Source organism: Myotis yumanensis, unplaced genomic scaffold (assembly GCF_028538775.1).
Source record: "Myotis yumanensis isolate MYYU_CA2020_CCGP unplaced genomic scaffold, mMyoYum1.0.hap1 SCAF_4, whole genome shotgun sequence".
Taxonomy (NCBI): Eukaryota; Metazoa; Chordata; class Mammalia; order Chiroptera; family Vespertilionidae; genus Myotis; species Myotis yumanensis.
The window spans coordinates 76,277,562-76,289,508 of record NW_027223755.1 but is presented as its reverse complement, the minus strand read 5'-3'; the positions used below and the strand labels follow the sequence as shown (position 1 = coordinate 76,289,508).

The 11,947-nt window shown below is 39.9% G+C and overlaps 1 protein-coding gene across 4 annotated transcripts in view; it reads right to left on the bottom strand.

The window, feature by feature from the left end:
- Positions 1–11,947, bottom strand: part of MEGF10 (multiple EGF like domains 10) — a 369,913-nt gene that overhangs the window by 342,186 nt on the left and 15,780 nt on the right. The gene's annotated exons all lie outside the window — the stretch shown is intronic.

Genomic DNA, 11,947 nt, shown 5'->3' with positions numbered 1-11,947 from the left:
GTGTTTACACAGCAATAGAAGTCCCTACAACACTGAAGCACAATCTTAGGTGGTGGGATTACAAAAATAAGGTACTGTCCTTGTCTTCAAGATACTATCTCTTGGGGAGCAGAGAGCAAGTTAATAAAGCACTACAATGTAATGACATGAGAGCTGCAACTGAGACATGTAAAAAGTGGTACAGCAGCCAGATGGGAAAGTGGCAGAAGGCTTCACAGAAAACCAGAGACTTAAACTAGGTCTTGCTCGTTGAATAGAAGCAATGAGAGAGGGATTGAGAGTGAGGAGGGTATTCCATCCTGAATGAGTAGCAGGTGGAAAAGGTAAAAGTGGAAGGGCATGGCATATTTAGAAAATGGCAGGTAGTTTTGAGTGGCTATAGTGAAGGGGAAAGGATGAATGAGATGAGACTGACAAGACTGATGAGGGTCCACCTTGTCAAGGACCTCATGAAATGTGTGGCTTTTTCCCTGAAGTGGTCCTTCCCTTGCTTCCTGGCCTCATCCCTCTGGCTCCTGATTCCTGTGTGGCTGGGCACCCTGTGCTCCTCCTTCTTACTACAGGCAGTATGAGGCTATGTGACCCATTTCCCAGGGTGCCGGTCCTTCTGGGCCATCAGTTGGAAAAGTTCCAAGAGTTTCAAAACCTGCTAAGGTATGAGACAGGGAATCCATGGGTTCCATTCAGAAAGCGGGGCTGGCCAGAGAGCCTGGAGTTTGTTCTTTTGGGGAATTTCTTGCCTGAGTATAATGGAGGTGTATAGGGAGTGTGAGGACTTCATCCAAACAACAAATTTCTGACCTTAGGATTTTTAACAAGTAAACAAAAACCCATTATACTAAGGGTCTTAAAATTACGGTGTTGGCTGAGGCACCAAAAAACAATAGGTGTTACATTCCATAGGAAGTACTAGATCACATAGGATTGTTGGAGATTGGAGAGAGGATATTTTTATATTTATTTTTTTATTGGTGGAATTTTATTTTTAAAGGTGTGTTCTTAGTTCCTACCAAAGTAAAAGGTTGGGGTCACCTAATGTCAAGAGAAAGGGACAGATAGCTTAATATATGTCTCTGGGTAGGAAGAACACAGTGGTCCAGTTCCCTTCTGGGAAATCATGTGAAAGATAAGCTACAAGCCACGTTGGGTACAGATTGAAAGGGAGCTGCTGTTGCTGCGAGTATGTCCAGAGGAAGGATGTATGTGTGTGTATGTGTGTGTGTGTGTGTGTGTGTGTGTGTGTTCCTTTGGGGATCAGATCTGGGTCAGTCATGAGCAAGGGCTGGCTTTGGGAAGCCTTAGGTGCAGCCAAGCCTTAGAAGAGTGGGAGCAGAAGGAAAATACTAGGTTCCTAGGGGCTGAGGAAGTAAGTGGCGGCTTAAATGGAGAGCACATTTGCCTGAATCCAGGGAACTGCAGCTGAGACATCACCAGCTGTAAATGCAATCTCCCAAGAACCTGCAAAAGCCCCTTTGAAATGTAGTCTGCTAAATGTTTACCAGGCCCAGAAAGCTGAAGGCCATCTTACCACTTCACCAGACAGTATTCCTGCTTCTCCCCATGTCTCCTACCTTCTCCCATCCCAACCCTGGAAGAATCAGAAGTTTCCAGGAGCAAGGAGAGAAAGACCTCCCCTTCCACACCTTCCTACCTGCACATGGCTTCTCACGGGCTAAGGGTGAGACATAAGTTTAAACCAAGGTCTAAGTTTTTATTATGACTTAGGAATAGATGCAATAACCCAATTTGAAGTGACCATGGGACTTTCTATTGCTTGAGAATGCTAAGAGTCCTTACACTACCTGGTTTTAATTTTGTCCTAAACAGAGTAGGAAATTCCCCACTCAGTACATACTGGGAGACATAAATAAAGATGCTATCTGATTGTATTCTATATTCAGAGTACATATGAATTACATGTGCCTAATGTTATTTCTTACCTATAAATATTCATAAATTTACTTTATTAATTCTTATTTGAGAGAGTAATGTGGGCATGTGACTAAGAATCCTGGAGATTTTCATCAATCCCTTTGGTCCCAACAGCTGGCAAATCAAAAGGCAGCTATCTAGAAACACAGCATAGATTCTAGAAGGTGGTTTGATTACACCACTGTTGATAAGCATAAGACAATGTCATGTCACTTAGTATAGTCATTTTCATATGATATTTGTAGCAGCAGTTACTTTTTCTTTCATAAATTATATTTGCAAAGATCAATTTGTTTTTTAATTTCTTTATTGATTAAGTTATTACATATGTTGTTTTCATATAAAGACTGTTTTTGACACAAGAAGCTCATCATAATATTCTTCTGCTCCCAAATGAAATATTGATATAACCTTTCCTTCCCTTTTTTTCCTAAGCTGATACTTTAAAAAGGAGTGGAACAAACACTGAATTTGGGACTGCATATTGCTGATCTTAATTACAGTGCTGCTGTCTTCCAGATGTTTCACCAGATCATTCGCAGTAACTCTTTGGCCAATTTATCACAGGAAGCAGAGGTTTGCTCAGGGTAGGGTTGTTCTGTTTGTTTATAATAATGCAGCAACTCGTAGAAGTCTGACAGTAGGAATCACAGTAGGGCCGGGCCTCAGGGAAGTATTCTGAAGGAACCATAGAAATCAAAGCAGAACCCTTCTCACTGTGCCTCAGCTTCTTTCTTTTCATCTTCTCTCCAGGCTCACAACCTCCCCTGCTTACTCAGAGTATCTGCTTTCTCAGAACTGCAGCATGTTCTTGCCCATCATTCCTGCTGACCCTTCTGTACATGAATGGTCTGAGACTCTCAGCTTCTCTATTCTGAAATCTCAAAAGAGGAATTTTGCTCATCTAGCTTTTACAGCCAGCCACCCAAGTCGTGTATTAGCTAATCAAACTTACAGAAAGAGTTACCACTGGGTCCGGTGCCCATCCCTGGCCCAATCAACTATGGGGACCAAGATCATTTGGTATGCAAATCATAGTCACTGCCCACTCAACAGAGATTAAAAGCATGGTTGGCAATAATCAGTAGCTCTGGCAAACATCCAAAAAGTTGTAAGAGCATGTCATTCTACCATGTTCAAAAGTTCATTTATATCCTATTCATGAGAGTAATGAGGACTTGAACTAGGAAAATGGGAGTTAGAAAGAAATATCAAGAGATATTTGGGAGTAAGGTTAACAAAACTTCATTACTGACTGGAGGGGGTGAGGGAAGAGTGAGTAGAGAGAAAGCATGGAGCCCGGGATGAATCCCAGTCTTGCTGTGTCTATTGGGTAAGTCCTAGTACTTACTATTTGAGACAGAGAGCATGATAGGAAGGGAAAGTTAATTTTTGGTTGTGTTTGGTAGATGGGAAAGATGGGACATGGGAAATCTGCCATGCTTGTGGAACATCTAAGTAAAGATTAAAGTTGGAAGTTCAAATCAGAGGTCTGGGTGTAAGGTGCAGAATATGGCTGGAACTGCATCCATCTGGCATGGAGACAAGGAGACTAGGACTGAGCCCTGAGAAATACCAATCTTGACCACCTGGGTAGAAGAAGGGCCAGTGAAGGAAATGGGAATGAAAGGATATAGAACTAGCAGTGGGAAAAGTTCATGCAATTTTATTATTTGATGCCTTTTGTTTTATAGCACCAGTTTCTAATCACTGGAACCTGTGAATGTTACTTTATATGCAAAAAAAACACAAAACTTTGCAGATGCAGTCAAGAATCTTGAGATGGAGAAATTATTGTGGATTATCCAGGTAGGTCCTAAATATAATCACAAATGTCCTTATAAGAGGAAAATTTGATTACAGAAGAGAAAGCAGGCATGGCTGATGTGGCTCAGTGGTTGAGCGTTGACCCATGAACCAGGAAGTCAGGATTCGATTCTTGGTCAGAGCACATGCCCAGGTTGTGGGCTTGATCCCCAGTAGGGGGCATATAGGAGGTAGCCAATCAATGACTCTCATTATTGATGTTTCTATCCTTCTCTCACTCTCCTTTCCTCTCTCTGAAATCAATAAAAACATGAGAGAGAGAGAGAGAGAGAGAGAGAGAGAGAGAGAGAGAGAGAAAGCAGATGTGACAATGGAAGCAAGAGGTTGGAGTAATTTATGAAAGGCATCATGAGCCAAGAAATGCAAGTGGCCTCCAGAAAATAGAAAAGAAAAAACAAAAAACAACAATGTTCCTTAAAGCCTTCAGAAGGAACAAGCCCTTCCAACATCTTGACTTTAGATTTTTGGCCTACAGAATAGTAAGAAATTAATCTTGTGTTGTTTTTAAGCCACAAAGTTTTGGTAATTTGTTACAGCAGCAATAGGGAATTAATACAGATGGTGACTTGACCTTATTGAGAACAATTTTGGCAGGGGGGAGGGAAGAAGATGTAAACTAAAAGAAGGAAAGAAAGAACGAAAGAAAGAAAGAAAGAAAGAAAGAAAGAAAGAAAGAAGAAGAAAGAAAGAAAGAAAGAAAGAAAGAAAGAAAGAAAGAAAGAAAGAGAGAAAGAAAGAGGGAAAGAGAGAAAGAGAGAAAGAGAAAGAGAGAGAGAGAGAGAGAAAGAAAGAGAGAGAGAGAGGGAGGGAGGGAGGGAGGGAGGAAGGGAGGAAGGAAGGAAGGAAGGAAGGAAGGAAGGAAGGAAGGAAGGGAGGGAGGGAGGGAGGGAGGGAGGGAGGGAGGAAGGGAGGAAGGAAGGGAGGAAGGAAGGAAGGGAGAAAGAAAGAAAGAAAGAATTTGAATAGCTCAGACAGAGTTGGTTGAGCCAGGGGGGCACATACAAGAAGCAAACTATGAATGCATAAATGGGTAGAACAATTGATCGATGTTTCTCTCTTTCTCTCTCTCTCAAATCAATAAATAAAAATTTTAAAAAGCTAAAAAAAAAAAAAGCGAGTGACTACCAATGTCAATCTACTTCTGAATTCTAAAGTCTAGAAGGGCATAAAGCTTTGGGAAAGGGCAAGTATTAAAATAATGGATTAAAATACAAAAAATGGAGAAGAACATTTCATAGGCACAGTGCTAGCCAATAAATTAGACAAAATTAAGAAGAATTCAGTCATAAGCCCACAATGTCAAAGATGTACCTTCCTCATGCCAAATGTTAGGTTTAAACTATTCTTGATGGAAAGCTTTCTACTTTCAGAAAGAGGGTAGGCCTAATATTAATTGGAACTTTTCTTAATGAATCAGAAGCACCAAGAAATAGAAAGGATGCAAGTTAAAGACAAGTTCAACCTATGGCCTCATTGTGCTACTCACAATGCACCAATATGATCCAACTCCCTTTAGAAATCCTGATGGCCTTACTGTAGCATTGTACAAAAGACCCCAGTAATGACCCTGAGTCCTCCCAATACAGCCAACCCATGCCCTGCCCACTAAGGCAATAGAAAGGGAAACAAACTGTAGAAACCACTTCCCTCAAAACTGGGTTAAAACACAATTGCATCAGGGGACTAGTTTCACTATCAGCTGGGAAGCTCCTTTATTCAGGACAACTTATTCCTTGTCCAGGTAAGGAAGATGTTGTATGTTCTTTCTCCGGAATTTAATACTAAGAGGAGAAAATGGGCGTCTCTTAATAATCTGGGTAATAAAGGAAGCTTTAGAAGTTAGGGAAGAACTGCCAGTAATAATGGAAGCATTAGAACTTGGGAAAGAACTAAGTTTTAGGATTGAACTCCACCTGCCCCTAAATTTTCTTTGTAAAGTTATCCTGAAAGTAAGGCCAGCATCACTCCTTTAAAGTTGGAGGAGATTAAGACATTCAGAAACCACATTCTGATTGTGGGATTTATTCCCATTGTGAATGCCGACTTCTAGTATCAGCCTTTGGTTCTGCATGACAGCACTCGTCTTCCAAACCAGCAAGATTCCTGAATTTGGCAGGGAACCTGCTCTGTGAAGCATTTTCAAGTTAGAGTTTTTAGCAATGTCACATTTCTCTAAGCCAGCAATAAAGAAAAGGTTGATGAGGCAAACAAGGATGGCACTGAGTTCTGACCTAACAGCACAAAACAACCTCCCAGCCAGCAGGTGCAGGCTACACATTCAGAGTGATCATGGCCTTTGAGTTATAGAAATATTTTTCAAAATTTATTTACCTTACCAAATAGCTTTAATAGATAAAACATAATTTAGTTATTTCAATTTTGCTGTATTCATTTAAAGTCATGTTTTCTATTTGTATATGTGTGACTATGGGGAGAATACAATGTTGCATTTCTTGACATGTTGTATAACCTCTACACAAAGTGGAACCAAAGGATGCCTTCAAAAGAAATAAAGGACACTGCTGTCATTCTAAGTAGATTTTCCAGGAGAAGGAAGAGTGGAACAAATGATTATAAATGATTAGGAAGAAGCATCATTTGCCAATGGTGCAGAGCCTATAATTATGTGTAATTCCCTACTTAGACGTTTTAGTTATGCTGAACATTGAAAAAAAAATCTAAATGATGGGGAGGAGAAAAGAAAAAGGGAGAGATTTAAGCATTCAATGTAAGGCATTCATTTAAAACTGAAGCCGTCACCTCACCATACGGGACAGTTAAAAGTTTGATAGTCTCACTGGCATCCTATTGTCAAATCATTTTTTTAAACCATGGATTTGGGATCCTTATAAATCTTCCTTATTATTTTGAAGTCAAGAATGATTCCTCCTGCTCACAAAACATGATCACTTTTTGCTGATATTTCTTAATGCTCTGACTGGTTTTGCATATCTGGAAAAGATAAATCTTCAACCTTGGAAATAAATCTTCTTTTTCCTCCCTGTCAAATCCATAACATGATCCTTTTCTATCACTGACAGCACCATCAGATACATAGACGTGCCTTGCTTGGTTAGAAGTATGTTGTGACTTTTAGCATGAACAAGAATGTGGTTAGGGACCCACACTAAGACATGTTCCGCACACATTGCAAATTCTGTTTGGTTCTGTCCTAGAGGCATCCCATAAAGTCCAGTTTGACTCTGGGACTCATTCAAGGCTGATATTCTCCCAAATCAGGTGTTCCAGGGCGGGGAGAGAGGAGGCCTTCAGGACCTTGTATGTAGCAGGTAATCTGAAGATACGAGACTAGATGGGTACAGGGCCTGCCTCTTCAGATTCCTAGGGTCTTCTCCACCCCACACTGGAGATGAGTTTATACCAGAATTGGTGCTCTGGGAAGGAGAGGCAAATCTGAAGATAAGCAAACCGTAGAATCACTCAGAGGCATCAGAAAATGAAGTTTGAGATTCTACAACAGCTCTGATTTTTTTTCTTTGTTCCCTCTCATCATTTATAAGTAAAATGTAGAACAAGAGAAGGGGAATAACAGTTAAACTACACAGAATTATATAGGATTTTGTATTCCTCACCCCCCCCCCAAATTTTCTTCTTTCAGTAATCCCAAGATATAAATCCCATGATATAAATACTGTAATTCTTTCAGTATTAAGGAGTGGGCAGAAGTAGGTTTACAGTTGTAATGCAAATAAATAATACAATAATTACCAACTATACAATTATACAAGAATAAACTGTGTTTTGTGTACTCACAACTGTAAACCTACTTTTGCCAACCCCTGTATTATCCTTATTTTTGAGACCAGAATAGTGAGTCTCAGAAAGGGGAAATGACCTCCATGAGGTCATGCAGTGAGTCAAAACAGCCCAAGGAATAATACCCAGTTTTTCTCTCTTTGACCCAGAATATTTACCCTACTGGCTTTAAGCATCCCTTTCCTCCTCCCTTTGGTGGTTCTCTTTTGAACTTGATCCCTCACCAACTGTGGAGTTAAGATGGATCCATGTTCAGAATTGTAGAACTGTTGTCTAAAGCTCCCCCAAAGGGCCTGTTTCCATTGCTTACCTGCACAGCCAATGTTTCAACCTGTGATAGAAATCCCTTGGAGGCATGTACTGGGATTCCTCCCACCCCAGACTGCTGTAATTAACTCTGCTAACAACTGTGATTGAATACAGTTTGTTGTAGTCATTGTTCACTGACAGGCACAGATAAGAGCCACATCTCAGCAAGTGGTGATCTAAATGGTGTTCCCTGCTTGGTTAAACTCATGTCAGGCACTTGTCAAGGACACTGTTCCCAAACTGCTAGCAGCAGGCAGTGTCATTGCAACACCTTCCAAAACCCACAAAGGAGGCCATACAGATCCCTAGCAAGCATATTGTCATACACTGGGAGAAACGGTTTCTAAATTTTAACTTTGCCTAGCATCTGGCTGACCCTCCTTATGGAGAACATAGGTGTGGCTTGGCATGATTTAGAAAAAAGGCAATCTCGGTTTTCCTGATCCTTAAGACTTCCATGGTTTCAGATCTTCCCCACAAGAATGCTTGTAAGTGAAAGTTATAATGTGTGGTACATTCACCCTATGCTTTTCAGACATGGTGCTCTTATTAGAAGCTTATGAACACCTGTCCGTGAGGACTGAGCCAAGAGGCAGCATGGGTATGAGATGGGAGATATTGCCCTGGAAGTAAATCAAGTTGTTCACCCCAAAGGAAATGTTTCTAGGGAAGCTGTCTGAGCAAGAGGTAAATACTAAGTCATTCAAACAGGCCCTAAACGACTGTTTCATCTCCTACAAGGTTAGGTCTGATTCCAAAGAACTCACAAAATGGTGAGATAGTATTTCTCTTTTCAGTCAATCCTTTTAGCACAATATACATTCCTTTGTTAATGTTAATAGTCTCAAACCTTTGTTGACAAGTAATTAAATAGCTACAATTTGGCTGCTCTGTGTTGTTTCAACAATAGTTTTTGCATTGATTCTAAATAACAAAAAACACCCCATGTCTTTCTGTGGTCTAAAATACAATATTGCATATATCTCATGCCTTCTCAGCTCTCTAGCTGCTGTTTTATGAGTCTACTTCTACATTTTCTCAAATTTGCCTCTGTTTCAGTACTCATTGCTGTTGTCACAGTTTAGGGCAGCGGTTCTCAACCTGTGGGTTGCGACCCCTTCGGGGGTCGAGCGACCCTTTCACAGGGGTCGCCTAAATACATCCCGCATATCAGATATTTACATTACGATTCATAACAGTAGCAACATTACAGTTATGAAGTAGCAACGAAAATAATTTTATGGCTGGGGGTCACCACAACATGAGGAACTGTATTAAAGGGTCGCGGCATTAGAAAGGTTGAGAACCACTGGTTTAGGGCTTCATCCTCTCTTGCCTACACACTGAAAAAGCCTAGCCTCTTCGATGGTGTCCCTGCTCACCTACCTTATCACCACCTCCAATTATCCTTCCAAATCACCACCTGATCAGACCACTCACAAACTATCATGGCTCTCTAAACCTACAGTAATGAAAACCAAACTATTGAATTTAGCCTGGCAGTAAAAGCCATGTATCTAGCCCCCATCTACTGCACCCATGTATCCTAAACTCCATCTATTCCAGATAACTTCCCCTTGGATGAAATCACCGTCATGCCTTTGAGCATGGCTTTGGTGTCTACAAAAATCACCCTTTTTTACTCAACTCAAATACCATTTCCTCTAGAAAATTAATCACTCTTTCTTCCAACTTCATACAGCACCATATATATATTTTTAAGATATAATTTATATACAATTCACCCCTTTAAAATGTACATTTTTAGAATAGTCACAGAGTTGTGCAACTATCACAATTTTAGAATATTTTAATCATCCCCCAAAAAAACACTATACCCATTAACAGTCCCTCCCCAAAATCCCCTCCCCACCGTGCCTCCCAAACCCTAGGCAACCACTAATCTTTTATTTATCTCTATAGATTTGCCTATTCAGGATATTTCATATAAATGGAGTCATATAATACATGGTTCTTTGTGACTGGATTCTTTCACTTAGCATAACTTTTTCAAAGTTCAACCATGTGGTAGCATGTATCAGTGCCAGATTCCACTTCATTGTTGAGTAATAGTCCATTGTCTGATTATACCACATCTTATTTATGCATTTATTAGTTGATTAACATTTAGGTTGTTTTAGCTTCTTAGTAATTATGAATAATGCCTCATATAAACTTTGAATATCATTTAATAGTATGGCTTAGCATTATAGGGTTTTTATTTGTTTGTTTGGCCTGTGTTTAACACTTGATTATAACCTCTTTATGAACAGAAACCATCATTTTCACTCTGTAACCTCCACATAACAAGTATTCAGTAAGTGTTTTACAGATGGATGGATGAATGGACAGGTATTATAGGTTCTTATTGTTTCAATTATCATACCAGTACTCAGAATAAAAACATCAGAGTGGACCCAGTAAATTTACCCAATAAATTATAAAATTCCAACACTGGTGGTTCTTAAATAATCTTTAATCTCTGCACTAGTTTCTGGACCTGCACACAGGGTACTACCGTTGATTATTTCATGGAGGCAGCTCCTTGGCTAATAATAATTGTGAACTGAGTGGACAGAAACCCCAAAAACACCAGACTTTTTCTCTTAGATTAACTCCACAGTATCTTGTTGTTGTTCTTGGCTTGACTGAGGTCATTATTCTAGTCCAGAGTGATGATTCGAAAGCCTGGCTGAGCATCAGAATCCCTCATGGAGCTTTTTCCAGATACTAATTACCCAGGTCCCACCTCCCAGATGATGATTGTGTATCTTGGGTAAACGGCCAGGTACTCACATGTTCCAGAAACTATAAAGGTACATCTGATGCATAGCCAGGTTCAAGAATTCCTATTTCAAAAGTTGCCCTGAGGTTAAAATAACTTTATAGAGCATGTCTGAGCACTTTACTCCTGGAGTGCATTTTACTTATCCTAGGATCATGCCCACTAATACTACCTAACATATATAAGGCACTTTTTGTTTGGAAAGAATTTTGTAGTCATCTTTTATTATCTAGGCATGCATGCTGAGTGACCTTGTACCAATCACATAATTCCTTCATGTCTCAAATTTCTTCAAATATAAACTGTAGGTGGTGATTCTGACCATTCCTCAAGAGGTATTGTGGAGATTAATGGAGGACTGTAAAGCACACAAAAATATTTATATCCATGCTTATTAGACACGTATAAAGTCCTAGTCACTGCCTTTTAAAATGAAACAAATACCAAAATAAACTATTAAACAAGCCTTCCCACAACCTTCATCGTCATCTGAAAGATCCTTTCCCAGCTCCAAAGTACAGCAAGTCCCCCTCTGCACCAAGACTAATAAACAGACATAATCTGCAGTCACAAAGAAAACAGAGCTAATGGATGGCAGCAAATAAATATACAAAGCAGCCATGAAATGGAGTTTCACCTCATTTATCACTCACAGTGCAATTAAACATTATATCTATAAATACACTCTTCTGAAAAATATTCTTTGTTTTTAATATTCTTGTAAAACATTTGTGCATGTTCACACAAGTCTTTAAGGTAATGCTACATACTCACTGTTGATATTAAGCCTGCAATTGTTTTCTAGTTTGCTGACAGTTTTTACATGGCTATTAACCTCTTCCCATCTCCCCCACATGACTGAAAGAATATATGGTCAAAGTGAGACCTTAAGACCTATCTCAGGTTGGGGGTGCATGAGAATGGAAAGGCAGAGGAAGAGCCTCCAACCTCAGAACCAGAGACAGGTCTTGTATGGATGATGACCCTCAACCAAGGTCTTGTTTACATTATATTTTCAGCTTCTTGGAAACAAAAGTCAGAAGACAGACTTGGATTTTCCTTTTTTTCCATTTTGCTTTGAAAGGATCAAGAGCCAGGTCCAATTACTTATTCCAACTCATTTACAATTAAATGATTTCTGTGACTCTGAAGGCAATTAATGCCCTCACACCCACCATAGCTGATTTGAGCCACACATCCTAAGCAAGCATGACCTTTCTGGGGCTACTTGACCTTGATCATACTCTTTCCCCTTTGTGCTTCAAAGGGTTTGGGTTGTATTCCCAAGGGCAGCTGTCTGCTTTAGTTAACCTCAGG